The sequence below is a fragment of the Citrus clementina genome, unplaced genomic scaffold (assembly GCF_000493195.1).
Source record: "Citrus clementina cultivar Clemenules unplaced genomic scaffold, Citrus_clementina_v1.0 scaffold_3, whole genome shotgun sequence".
Taxonomy (NCBI): Eukaryota; Viridiplantae; Streptophyta; class Magnoliopsida; order Sapindales; family Rutaceae; genus Citrus; species Citrus x clementina.
The window spans coordinates 31693336-31705712 of record NW_006262339.1 but is presented as its reverse complement, the minus strand read 5'-3'; the positions used below and the strand labels follow the sequence as shown (position 1 = coordinate 31705712).

Here is a 12377-nt window from a genome sequence, read left to right as displayed (position 1 = left end):
GGTAAGTTATTTTAATTTGTAGAATTAATTTTTGTAAATAATTTCTTTTAGTTATTTAGTGGTCAATGATAGTTTTTATTAAAAATTATAAAATTATTTTAATTGGTAAATTTCTAAAAGTTATGTTATAGAAAGAATAAAATAAGATTATCAAATAAGTAGAAGATATTTTAGATATTTTAACATTTAAAAAATTATTTAATCTCTATTCTAAAAAACCCAAAATTTAAGCTTTTACTAGTAAAGGTGAGATAACTTTTTAAGCTTTAAAAGCTTTACCAAAAAAAAAAAAAAAATCAAACAACAAAATAAATTTTAATAAGAGTTTACAAGATTAAATAAGTATTTATAATCTTTAGATAAGTCATACCAAATACACATTTATTTATCCTTAACTATAATTTTATTTGAGGTGGGTTTTATAAAGATAATGAGGGGGCGCCAATGGCTTCACTCTTTTTTAAGGAAATAGTGATATTTCACCTCCAAAACTTATCTCATTAAGTCATATTTAACTCAAAATGTCTAAAATACTTACTAAAATAATTTTTATTTTCAAAAAGTACCCATTTTTTTTTCCCTCCCCTATCTCTCGTTCTCCTCCACCTCTTTCATTTCCTTTCCTGCCAAACACCCATCACAACAATTGACTTTTATATTAAAGATTGAAAATTAGCGCGTTTGCTTTACGAAGACAATACTGATACCAACAATCCAATGACTCAACCATCATTCTCCAAGGTTTCTAATAGTTTCTGTGTTTTTTTTTTTTTTTCGTTTGCAATTTGTATTGATTTATTTATTTTAGTGAGTTAATGCTTTTAATATAAGTACTATGTGTCTACAATTACTTATGAAAAGTCATATTTTCAGTTCCAAGACCATTGCTGGCCAACATGTGACTTGAAATTCAATGAGTTTGGAGCTGCAGAGTTAAATTAAATGAATAAGACCGAAAAAAAAAAACTAAATGAATAAGGGTATTTTGAAAATTAATAGAGAAAACTAAGAAGTGGGCTGTTGAAATATATTGAAGGGTCAAATCTCATCACTTTTCTTAAGCCACATCAAACAAAACAAATAAAAAAAAAAATTGTCGGCCATTTCTCGACCGTAATTGAAGTCGCATCTGTAAACATGAGATTTTTTGGGCTATTTCTGAAGTTCAAGAAAAGCTTCGGAGACTAAGTTATGCTATAATTCAACATACTTCTAGAACTTGTAATCGCAAAATTAGCTTTCTGGTGTTTTTTTGGGGACTTGCCCAACTCATCTCTTGTATTCTTTTTCTTAGTATGATTATGTGAAAGCGTGCTTTCTTATCAAGGGTAAAAAAAACTAAATAAAAAAAGTGTAGACATAAAGGTTGTATTATTACACTCATTCGTAGAACCCGATTATTGGATATCACGCGCATCCATGCATGCTTTATTAAACAACACTACTTGTTCATTTATTTTACTAATACATAGTTAAGTGATTATAAACAAGCAGTTAATCCTGACCATCCATCCAGCCATGATGATTGCAGATAATCGGCGAAGTTCAGCCAATCCGAGGAACTTGAACCACCTTCTCATATTTGTCAACCACAACTCGAACCCGATCACAACGAAAATCTTGTGTAACTGGAGTTCCCTCAAGTATTATGATTGCATGAACATTAGGATTCTCTTTCTGTATCGTAGCAGTAGCAATCTCCCCGTTTACACCAACCAGTTCTGGCCATGAGCTCTTGCCTGCAGTTATATTTCATATATGAATTACTAAGTGGTTAAAACTTGTTCAACAGCAAATTATGGCCATATTTTAAAAGTACATGGACCTAACTCATATTAAAAAATTAGCTCAGTTGTATTATTAACCCAGTAATTGTTAGGATAATGTCCTCAATAATAATTACGTACCATTACACTCAAATTGAGTTACGATATCGCAATTGCTGGTAGCCGTGAGGAGCTCCTGGCCATCGGAATGAAGCACTAACGGCTCATGACGAGTGTAATCACATAATTTCTTTTAGTTGTTTTCTTGTAATTGTTTTTTCTCTTATTTAAAAAAAAAAAGTGAATCAGCATTTAGAGGTAAGAATTTCTTTTCTTTTTCTTTTCTTTAAAATTATGTAATTTAATTTTTAAGTTATTTTTCTTTGCAATTTTTTTTTGTTTATCTTACTAATTTATTTTTAGTTAATTTTTTTTTCTTTTCACGTATTTATTTTTTAGTGTGTTATAGTAAGGTTGTAACAACGCGATAAGGTTAGTACCGTAATTTTTCCTTCTTCTTTATTTTTATTCGTTTTGTTCCTATTTATTTTTGTATTCTTTGCATGCATGGTCGAAGATCACTATTACCTAATCTTGAGCCTATAGATCTTGAATTAGAAAAAACACTGCGCACACACAAACACGTTAAAAAATAAAATGGATTTGCAACAACAAGCACCACCACAGGAGAGGCCATTTAAGGACTGCTTTAGCCCCTTAGCTAATTTGAGTACATCATGCATAAGATACCCAAATGTAGCTGCTAGGAGTTTTGAGTTAAAATCTAGTGTGCTAAATTGTCTGCCAACATTTTATGGCCTAGAAAATGAGGACCCATATAATCATCTAAATGATTTTCATGCTGTTTGTCAAACTTTTAAATATGAGAATTTTTCAGACGATGATGTTAAACTCAAATTATTCCCATTTTCTTTAAAGGATAGAGCTCGTTCATGGCTCGATACATTGCCTGCTAATAGCATTACATCATAGGAACAAATGGTAACAAATTTTTGAATAAATACTTCCCAGTGCATAAAACTAATGCTATTCGCAGGGAAATCTCAGAGTTTACCCAGAGAGAAGACGAGCAGTTTTTCGAAATATGGGAGCGATTCAATAGGTTACTCTTGAAGTGTCCACATCATGGGTACAAGAATGACACCAATGTCAATATTTTTTGGAGGGATTATTGTCATATGTGAAAGAATGGCTAATGGAAACAAGTAGAGGAGAGATAATGTCAAAAAGTGCATCAGAGATTTGGGAATTCTTCCAGCGACAAGTGGATAATTCCCAACAACGGAGTAGATCACTCAGGGATACTAAAAGAATTAAGAGAGTGAATGAGGTTCACATTAGCGAGTCAAGTTTGGGAATTAAGAAGTCAAAGAGATAATTGAAGGTCTTTCTCGACAAATAGCATAATTAACGACAGCTAAATCAACAGAACCACATGACTATGACTCATATTCAGATCAAGCCAATACCATAAGTGTCATGAGAAAACCATCAAATTACAATCCGTACTCCAACACATATAACCCTGGATGGAGAGATTACCCCAATTTTTCATGGTCTCAAGGATTCCAACAGAATGGACCAGCAGCTCCAGCTCCACCAATGCAACAAATTCCTCAAGTTTCTCAAGCCTCTCAACCACTATTTAGACTATACAATCAGAACCAGAACTACCCTCAACCCAGACCATGGGAGGATTCATTCCAGAATTTCAAGAATCTTACTCACTCCACGATTGAGCAACAGAACTGCACCATTGATGAAATACGAAATGAGATGAGAGCAGGCTTCAACTTACAAGCCCAATCAGTTTCAAGCCTCGAGAAGATGGTGAGATAGCTTGCTTCTTCAGTTTAGACCTTGGCAATGACTGTGCCTAATCCTAAAGGAGTGCATGAAGTAAGTACCAGTTCCCCTCAGCAGTACAGAGAGGTCAAAGCCGTCATGACCTTGCGAAAAGGAAAAGAAGTCGACAATAAAGTGGAGATGCCAGTGACAAAAACAAATCAAATTGTACTTGAAAATACTGAGGATTCACCATCAGAGGAAAAAGAAGAAACAGACCCACGAGAATATGTTCCTAAAGCTCCATTTCTCCAGAGGTTAGCTAAAGGAAAGAAAGGAAAATCCACAGGTGAGATTTTTGAAATCTTCAAACAGGTAAGTGTTAACATTCCTTTATTTGATGCTATAAAACAAGTGTCATCTTATGTCAAGTTTCTTAAAGACCTTTGTATTAAAAAGATAAACATTCACGTTCAAAAGAAGGCATTTTTAACAGAAAATGTTAGTTCTATACTCTAACATAAAATTCCTCTAAAATACAAATACCCAGGCTCCCCCACTATCTCATGTAGTATAGGGAACCACACAATTGAGAATGCTTTGTTGGATTTAGGAGCTAGTGTAAATCTGTTGCATTATTCAGTATTTGTGAAACTTGGACTGGGAGAATTACACCCAACTCCAGTAGTGTTACAGCTTGCAGATCGATCCACGAAAATACCTCGTGGAATTGTGGAAGACATGCTTATCCAGGTAGACAAATTTTATTTTTCTGTTGATTTTATTGTAATTGACACTAAACCAATCTAGGATTCAAGGAAGCACATCCCCATTATTCTAAGCCGACCATTCTTGGCAACTGCTGATGCTCACATTCAATGCAGGACTGAAAATATGCAGTTGTCCTTTGGCAACATGACTATGGAGCTAAACATCTTCAACATTACCAAGCAACCTCACAATACAGATAATGGAATTGTTGATGTGGATTTAATTGAAACATTAGTTGATGACACTTTTGTTTCAAACCTTAGTGATGACCCTTTACAAACATGCTTAACTCACTTTGGTTTGGACTTTGATATTGACAGATCGGTCGATGCCCTGCTTGACTCAGCACCATCTATGGACACTAATAAATAGAAGTCAAGAGTTGAACAACTAGCACCATCAGAGAAAAAACTCATCCCATCATCAGAATCACCACCGAAACTCGAGCTCAAACCATTACCCAACACTTTGGAATATGCATTTTTGGGAGAAGAAAGTACTCTGCCGGTAATCATCTTATCATCCTTAAATGACGAACAAAAAGGTAAGTTGTTAGATGTTTTAAAAGAGCACAAAGGAGCATTAGGATGGACTATAACTGACATAAAAAGGTATAAATCCAGTAGACTGCATGCATTACATTCACCTTGGTGAAAATGCTAAACCTACTAGGGAAATGCAACGTCGGTTAAATTCTATTATGAAAGAAGATGTTAGAACTGAAGTCCTTAAGCTATTAGACGCATGTATTATTTATCTAATTTCTGATAGTTCATGGGTCAGTTCTATACAAGTTGTCCCCAAAAAGTCAGGAGTCACAGTAGTTACCAATGCTGATAATGAATTGATACCCACTAGAGTGACTACAGGATGACGTGTATGCATTGATTATAGAAAGTTAAACTCTGTCACATGTAAAGACCATTTTCCTTTACCATTTATCGATCAAATGCTTGATAGATTAGCAGATCATGAATTTTATTGCTTTCTAGATGGCTACTCAGGATATAATCAGATTCCCATAACACCAAAAGATCAAGAGAAAACTACTTTCACTTGCCCTTTTGGCACTTTTGCATATACGAGGATGCCATTTGGATTATGTAATGCACCTGCTACATTTCAACGATGCATGTTGAATATTTTTTCTGATATGGTTGAACAATTCCTTGAAGTCTTTATAGATGACTTTTCTATTTTTGGTGACTCATTTGATCAATGTTTACATCATCTAACACTAGTTCTGCAGAGATGTATCGAGAAAAACTTAGTCTTAAATTGGGAGAAGTGTCATTTTATAGTAAAACAAGGTATTGCTTTTGGTCATATCATTTCAAGCAAATGTATTGAGGTTGACAAAGCAAAGGTGAATCTCATTTCCAATCTACCTCCACCTAAAACAGTCAGAGAAGTAAGATCTTTCCTTGGACATGCTGGTTTTTATCGACGTTTCATTCTAGACCCTTATGCAATCTACTTGCTAAGGATGTACCTTTTATCTTTGATGATTCATGTCTTGTGGCATTTGAAAAATTAAAGCAGTTATTGACATCATCACCCATCATTCAGCCCTCAAACTGAAGCTTACCATTCGAGCTCATGTGTGATGCATCTGATTATGCAGTAGGAGCAGTTTTAGGACAAAAAGTTGATCGAATTCCTCATGTTATTTTCTATACTAGTATGACATTGAATGATGCACAGTTGAACTATTCAACTACTGAAAAAGAAATGCTAGCAGTAGTGTTTGTATTAGAGAAATTTTGATCTTATCTCATTGGTTGTAAAATAATTGTATTCATAGATCATGCTGCTCTTAAATATCTTCTCACAAAGAAAGATGCAAAAGTTAGGCTAATTCGTTGGGTGTTACTTTTGCAGGAATTAGACTTGGAATTTAAAGATAAGAAAGATACAGAAAATGTTGTAGCTGACCATCTCTCTCGTTTCTATTTTGACACAATTATAGAGCCATTAACATTGAATGAGTCATTTCCAGATGAATAATTAATGAGTGTGGAAGTATTACCGTGGTATGCTGATATCGTTAATTATCTTGTTATAGGTCAACTTCCAGAGTATTGGACTAAGTAGGACAAAGCCAAATTTTTCGCAGAAATAAAGAATTTCTTTTGGGATGACCCTTATTTGTTCAAGTATTGTGTAGATCAAATTGTTAGACGATGTGTCCCAGAAAATAAAATTCAGAATATTATTTCATTTTGCCATGAACAAGCTTGTGGAGGCCATTTCAGTGCTAAGAAAACAACGACTAAAGTTTTATAATGTGATTTTTATTGGCCAACTATATTTCAAGATGCTTACACATTTTGCTCTTCATGTGATAGGTGTCAACGAATAGGGAGCATTACACGAAGGAACATGATGCCATTAAATCTAATTTTAGTGGTTGAGATTTTTTATGTGTGGGGTATCGACTTCATGGGTCCCTTTCCCCCTTCTTTTGGCCATCAATACATATTGGTTACTGTTGACTACGTATCAAAATTGGTAAAAGTAATTCTATATAGAACCAATGATTACAAGGTGGTGATAGGATTTTTGGAAAGCAATATTGTTTCACGCTTTGGATTCCCTCGAGCAATAATCAGTGATGGTGGTGCCCACTTTTGTAACAAAGCATTCAAGGCTCTTTTGACGAAGTATTCAATCACTCATAAAGTGGCGATCCCATATCATCCGTAAACTGGTGGCCAAGTTGAGATCTCCAATCGAGAAATAAAGCACATATTAGAAAAGACGGTGAGCCCGGACAGAAAAGATTGGTCATTAAGACTCGATGATGCATTATGGGCATATAGAATGGCTTTCAAGACCCTGATTGGGATGTCACGCTACAGGCTAGTGTATGAAAAACTTGCCACCCACCTATGGAACTCGAGCATCGTTCGTATTGGGCCATCAAGAAATTCAACTTTGACATGCAGCAAGCTAGCTCAGAAAGAAGATTACAGCTGGCAAAACTTGAAGAAATTCGCAATAATGCATACGAAAATTCCAAGATTTACAAGCAGCGAATGAAAATCTTTCATGACAAGCAAATTATGAGAAACTCTTTCACTCTAGGTCAGAAAGTACTTTTATTCAATTCTTGTTTACACCTATTCTCAGGTAAGTTACGCTCTTGATGGTCTGGCCTATTTATTGTTCATATTGTTTTGCCACATAGGGCAATTGAAATTAAGGACTCAAAGAACGGTGTCACGTTTAAAGTTAATGGTCAAAGATTAAAGCCATATCTAGAGTACCAATCACATGGAGAGGACACCGAAATAAATTTGCATGACCCACCAGATTTGAATTGAGATTTTTCTTTCTTTTTGGTGATTTGATTTTTTCTTTCTTTTTACTATTCTTTTGCTGATTGAAATTATTTTTGCATAAGTGTGTTTGTTTAACCATTAAGTTTTCTCTTATCATTGTTAATCATGAGTGCCATAACTAAACAGTTCCTCCTGGACATTCTTAGACTACTTCAATGTAGAAAATCTCATCTAAAAAGGCAGATTTGATTTTGTAAAACACATCATATTTGGGCTATGCAACCACCAAAGTTAGTATCCCATGTTGAGGATTTAGAAAGCCAATTCAGAGACATTGAGAGAGGTGTCTACAACATCCAGTTGGAGCTTGAGGTAAATTCAATAAGAGGATGATTGTAATTTTCTTTATGTGTTTTAGTTTATTTTTCTTTGTTTGTGTGCTTTAGTTTGTTACCCCAGTGAAGTGGCGGATAACAGTACTCCGTGACACTCAAGTCGGTTACTTCAGTTTCCCATAATAACTGATATTCTGAGGCGAAGGTATGGACAGAAACGAGATTTTAGCAAAGCTTCACAATCGATTCCCTTCACTTCCTCATAATGCCCTCTTTATAATCTATAAAGCTCGGTCCGAACGCATGCGATTGCTCATGAGGAATAAAATACCTGCTGACATCCGCTGGTTAATCGAGGCCAAAGTACGTTTGGCAGGTGAGTTGCCTCTAAAATTTACTGCATACATGCTTGGTTGTGGTAAAAGAAATTATGTAAGAAAACGAAGAGCTCGAAGAATTTCTGTTGTTGTCATAAGTGTGCCAGAATGAGATGCGATAAAAAACCATGATATTTAGGAGTGGTGTTTGATAACAGGGAAGATAAGATTAAATTTATTAGGGATGACTTGAATAAAGAGTCATTGGATGATATCTTTTTGTCTCTTGAAACGCATCCCAGTGGATATGTACAAGGAGTGATTCTCCAATTATGACCATTATTCCAGAAAGAGCATGCACGATATAGTCTCGGGAATCTGACGACCCTGTTTGTCAGTTTATAAGAAAATTGGATGGGAAGCCTATCCTCGACCCATAGAGGGCGTTCAAGCCGTTTCTGGACATAAAACCAGAGGAAGATGTGATCCATAGTCGCAACTACCTGTAAATACTTCACTGTTGTTTTATCATTTGCATTATTGTCTTTAATAATTTTATTTTATCATTGTTTTTTTTTCTTTTTACTGTTTCCTTTTTGACTCTCGAGCCATGTGCTTTACACGTTAATTGACACTGACATGCTACCTCATACACAGCTGTGACCCACTGTCACCAAGATTCTTAAATATGATTTTTTGTCAAGCACTCACAAATTATTTTTGAAAAGTATCCCAATGGCAGCTACTCCAAAGAAACAATTCAAGAATATTTGTGTGCTTTCTGGATTTAAGTATGACAAACATAAAGAGTTCATTGAGGCAGTCATAAATCTTGGTCGAAATATAGTAGAGAGAAAATTACAGTTGGTGTATGGAGGAGGTAACCGAAGGTTATCAAAATTGGTCTCAGAAGCTGCTTTTGTCAGAGGAAGTCAAGTGTTAGGCATTATCCCAAGAGCCTTAAAACCTTTGGGCAGTTTGTTTGACTCATCGACTAGAAAAGAGTTAATCGTCTCAGGTATGCAAGAAAGAATAACTGAAATGCTTAATCATGCTGATGCTTGTATTTTCCTTCCAGAAGATCTTGTAACTCTAGAGGCACTTATCATATTAGCATCTTGGGCCCATCTGCATATTCACCAGAAACCCATCGGTTTGTTAAATGTTAATAATTTTTATGATGACTTCATCTCATTTCTTAACCATGCAATAAAAAACTATTTCATTCATTCCACAGCGAAAAAGCTTTTTATTTGTGCTCACACTGTTAATGAGTTACTTGATCTATTACAAGCTTATAGACCGAAACCAGACCCCTGGACCTTTGTGTTGGAGCGTCCAAATAATGATGGTAATAGTAGCCGCAGTAAGAAGTACAAATTATATTTAACTCTCCACTTGTAAATATTTTCTTCTGTGTTACACCACTTAGATGATCTTTTCTAAACTCTACTTCTTTCCTTTAAAACATTGAGGACAATGTTTTGTCCTGGTTGGGGGGAGGGAATAGTCGATAATTGTGGAATCTGGTTAAGTTTTTACTAATTTTTTGTTATAGAGACTAACCGTGGCTAACTTTTTATGTTGAAGATGGCTGAATATGGAGTATAGTGACTCTACAAACACATCTTTTTCGTTTGAAAAAAACAAAAAAAAAATTCCAGACATTTTCTTTTTCTTTATTAAGTTTTGACAATCATTTTTCTTCTTCTTTCTAATTTCTCCTTTATAAATATACATTTTCAAATTTTTAAGTTGAAGATGGCTGAATATGTAGTGTAGTGCCTTTAGAAACGCATGCTCTTAGTAAAAAAAAAAACCATTTTCTTTTTCTATTATTTTAAGTGTAACTTTTCTAATTAGTTTTTCTGCATCATTTTTCACCTTTCATGTTTGGAATAGGTTGGGAGATAGATTGTAGTTCAAAAAAAAAATTGTGTGATTTGTTTTAACATTGGATGACATGATGACTTTTAAATTTTAGTATTTGTATTATCTTTGGTCTTAAGTGATGTTACGCCATGTTTGCTACTCTACATGTTGATGTCAGAGACAAATATGAGTTGTTTGAAGGAATGCACATGTTATAATGAATACCAAGTGAGTTTTTGAGCCTATTATTTTTCTTGGAGAATAACCTTTTTTGCCCATTCTTCATACATCTTAGTAGTTTATTATTTTATACATGATCTCTAGATTTCCTTTGAGTCAATCTTAAAAAAAAAAGTTAAATAAAATTAAAAAAAAAGAAAAAATTGTGTGTTGCTACATCTTGAGGTCCATCGAACTAGTAGATATGGAAGATTATTTAGAACCCTAAAAGACTATAGAAATGCCATCTTTGACCCGTTTGAGCCTTTCTAGCCATTCCTTTTGTGAAAAATTCATAGTTAACCCTTTTGAGCCTTTAAAAAAAAAAATTTTCTTTGTCAAACTATCATCTTGACCCACTCCAATTTGGAGTATTACCCGATATCTTACAAATTTCATCACCTATTTATGTTTGAGAAAAATGTAAATAATTATTTTATTCAGTGAAGTTGTGCCAAACAAAAGAAAAAAAACAATAGAAAACCAAAAACAAATTGTTGTTTAAAAAAAAGAAAAAAAAATAATAAATAAGCAAAATGCATCTTGTAATTTCCAAAATATCTCTATTTTTTCTCAAACATATATTTTGTTTTTCCTATTTTCCTTCATTTGTCAGCCATGTCCCTAGCCTACGTTACGTCTTAATAAAAGTCCTTCTTGATTTTAGAAATCTATAGTCTGAAGTAGAAGCTAGTTTTATAGGCTAAAAAGATGTAGTGATACATATAAAAAAAGAAACAGATAAATATTTGTTTGACTTGAGATCGTATTATTTCTAAGCTGAGGGCATATTTCTTTCATCTTGGTAAGAGCGTGTGATATTACTTCTTTATTATTTTCTCTCAATTACCATTCATTTTAGTGACTATTTTTATTGGGTTTAATTTCTTTGTGAGAGTGTCACTACTACAGGTGAGATTTTGGGGTTTGACATGTCATTCTTGAAAGTAGCTGTGATAAAGTCTATTGGGCTGATTCATATGGATGGTTGGTGTGGGTGTGATGCTTCTGTAGACTGAAGATAATGCTTATATTTTTATTTGATTGCTATCATTAGTTTGATTGAATAAACATGAGTGTTTAAAAAAAAACATTTTGGATTTGAATTTTATTTTTGATTTATTTGCTAGGGACTAGTAATAAGCTGGTTGGGGGGTGTGTTGAGTGTTAGAAAGTGTATATTTATAAAGGAGAAAATCGTCATTTTATATTTCAAGTCTTACTAACACTTCTACTTTTATGTATTTTAGTCTCTTGTAATTTAATTATGTGTGTTTTATTTTAATTAAATATTTTATGTATTTTAGGGGCATCATGGTCATTTTACAATGAACGAGAATTCATATAGTAAAACGGACATCACTTTTGAACTCAGGATAGTCGAAAACCTTAGGATGAGCATAAAAGGAAAAATGACATTGTTCACATGTACAGTACTATCCATGTTACTGTTCACGACACTGTTTACACATACGGAACGATGACGTGGCATTAATCGATGATGTGGCATTGACTGATGAGGTGTCACGATTCCATTGGAGAAAATTCTTATGCATTGTTGATCGGTGACGTGATAACATGTTAGTGGACCAAAAATCACGTGTACGGTACATGCATATACACATGATTATTTTCAACAAAACCACGTCTCTGTTCAAGCCGGTTGACTGTTCAAACCGTGTCACTGTTCAAACTGCGTGGTCAAACTGCGTACTGTTGACTGATGACGTGACACAATCCTAAGCGTCCAAACTATTTTTAATCCGATGGCTATGATTTACTCAATGTATCTATAAAAAGAGGGTCTCTCCCCCTTAATTTGGCATCCCTGAATCCATTTTTGGGCTCCATTTTTTGTAATTCCTTCTCCATCTTATATTTTCTATATATGTTAATAAATTCCTATTTTGCCCCTAGTTCAATTATGAGTAGCTAATTTTCTTTCAAGCTTGGGTTGAAGGTGGAGTCTCAACATATGTCATGGGTTTTATTTGGTAAATTTACTTC

The 12377-nt window shown here is 34.1% G+C and overlaps 1 long non-coding RNA gene across 1 annotated transcript; it reads right to left on the bottom strand.

Moving 5' to 3' along the window:
- Positions 1–1354: 1354 nt before the first annotated feature.
- Positions 1355–2000, bottom strand: LOC112100286. Its single transcript, XR_002906615.1, has 2 exons — positions 1908–2000; positions 1355–1739 (listed from the first exon to the last, which is right to left on the bottom strand). It is a non-coding gene; the product is annotated as an uncharacterized LOC112100286 (long non-coding RNA).
- Between the last annotated feature and the right edge of the window lie 10377 nt (positions 2001–12377).